We start from the raw sequence: 2,194 nt of genomic DNA on the forward strand, positions 1-2,194 counted from the left end.
ATAATATGCATTTAAAAGAAATTGAAGTGTTTTACTCGGCATGACAGGTCATTCCATTTAATCAACATGCCAGGCTGCCCTACAATATCCAGACAGCTCAGGAGGTACTGAACTACATTCATTACATTCAAGAAGATATATTTAAGGAAGTGGCTAATGAAAAATATGTGAGATGAAAATTAAACTTGATGCTAAAAATAATTTTTTAAAAAATATTACCTGGGCTGAAAAGACTAAAAACCATTATAAATACCATAGTTACTTTAAAAAAAAGAGAGAAAATAAGAGAATTTAGTCTTAAAACAATGGTAAAAATTTTACTACCAAAAACACAAAATGAAACCCTATTGGCTTAGTAGTTAATTTTAATAGGGGTAGAAAAAATTGTCTGAATAAAAAACAAGATGCTACATCTATCTGTCCAAGATGCCTCCTCTTCTGCACTATTTTTCAGTCACTCATTACATAAAATATTTTGTATTTATTTTATTCGCTTTTTTAGTTATGTCTACTCTTTCAAAACATGTCATAACTAAAGAATATTTAGGTGAGCAGTGTAATAAGCAAGGTAAGAAATCATAAACAACCTATCTAAATGAAAATATAATTGTAGTTCTGCTTTTTACTTACAGATTAGAACTGGTAGGTTAAAACTGAAAACTCTAAGGACCTGATACATAGGGGAAAAAATGGAAAATATAAATTAACCACTAAGTGGCACCCATGATTTTTTGCAATATGCCAGCCAATAGTGAGAGTCCCATTTTTTCCCCCAATTTTTTTGTCAATGGGGACACTTAAAGGGGTATTTAATTCAAAAATTGATTCAAAAATCAATTTCAACAATGATTTTACTTCAGCAAAAACTATGTGTTATACTTTTTAAAGAACTCAATTAAAAGCATTAAAAGCTAAAATGTAGAAAATTAAGTGATAGGTGCTCAAATTACAAAATAAAATTAATAAAAGGGCAATTTCTGCACATTCCATGAGTAAAATATTTTCAATAGTTCTGTCAAAATGTACCTAAAACTTTTCAGAAGAGAGGGTTTTGCCAGGCACCTTCCACAAAGAAGTGCTGGGCCAATCAGGGATTAACACTGCAAACTCATATCCACCTAAGAGGAAGAGAAGCTTGAAGGAAGTTTAAACACAACACCGCAACCACCCTACCTGCTATTGTTCTGCATCTTGGTTTTATTTTGTTTAGCAGACTTGGCTATTTCCCTAACTCTTTTATTTTTGACCTCTGGTATTCCAAACCTTGACTTGCAAAATAGAGTGCTCTTTTATATTCTTGGCCTTATTCCTGTGACTAAATACCTTGGCTCAAGGTTCAGCTCTACATTTCTAACCCAAACCTTATAGCTTGACCTTGATTCCTGATCATGAGCTTGATCTTGATTCAGATCATTAGGACTGCTGCTTCATCACCTCAAGAATAATGGCTCAGCATCATAGCTACTGTGAACTAAAATCACCGCTTCATAACCCAAGATGACTTAAAGGAGGAAAATAAATATAACAGAAATAATATCAAGGCATTAGCAAAGAAAGATTAATTCCTAAAAGAAGAGGGTACAGATCCAGGAAAAATATAAACAAACAAAAGAAAATATTTTGAGAATTAGTTTACATATAAATGTCAAGTCAAGAACTTAATCATAGAATACATGTCATAGAAAAGACTGAGTGTACAAGTTTTCCTTTATGAAAAATTGAGATGAAAACAATTAGGTAGATAGTCAGATGTCCTGACTCAGAGAGGAGGAAAAATCACACACAATTGGGAATACTTCAGCCTCAATTTGATCCTAATTAGGCAAATAGTATTTAAGTTAAGCTATAATCAAATGCAAACTAGCTCAAGATAGATGTCTGGATAATGATCTAAAAATATCTTTATGAAGGTAAATCCAACTTTTTATCTGTTTTGTTGAGTTTGAAAGCAAACACTCATCTTCTCTATCACCTTGTTTTATTTTCTTGGTAGAAATTACCATTATTTAAATATATATATATTATTTGTCTACTAATTCATTTCTATCTTCCCTACTAGAATACTAACTCCATGAGAGCTGGGACCTTATTTGTCTTATTCATAACTGGATTCCTAGAGCCTTAGCAGTGCCTGTCATATATAGAAAGCTTTCATTAAATTTCTTGAATTAATGAATGTGTAACTTTGATTCAA

At 31.7% G+C, this 2,194-nt stretch overlaps 1 protein-coding gene across 6 annotated transcripts in view; it reads right to left on the reverse strand.

Moving 5' to 3' along the window:
• Positions 1-2,194, reverse strand: part of GSTCD (glutathione S-transferase C-terminal domain containing) — a 120,759-nt gene that overhangs the window by 106,053 nt on the left and 12,512 nt on the right. The window lies entirely within an intron of this gene.

This window comes from Pteropus vampyrus, unplaced genomic scaffold (assembly GCF_000151845.1).
Source record: "Pteropus vampyrus isolate Shadow unplaced genomic scaffold, Pvam_2.0 Scaffold67, whole genome shotgun sequence".
In the NCBI taxonomy this organism is placed as follows: Eukaryota; Metazoa; Chordata; class Mammalia; order Chiroptera; family Pteropodidae; genus Pteropus; species Pteropus vampyrus.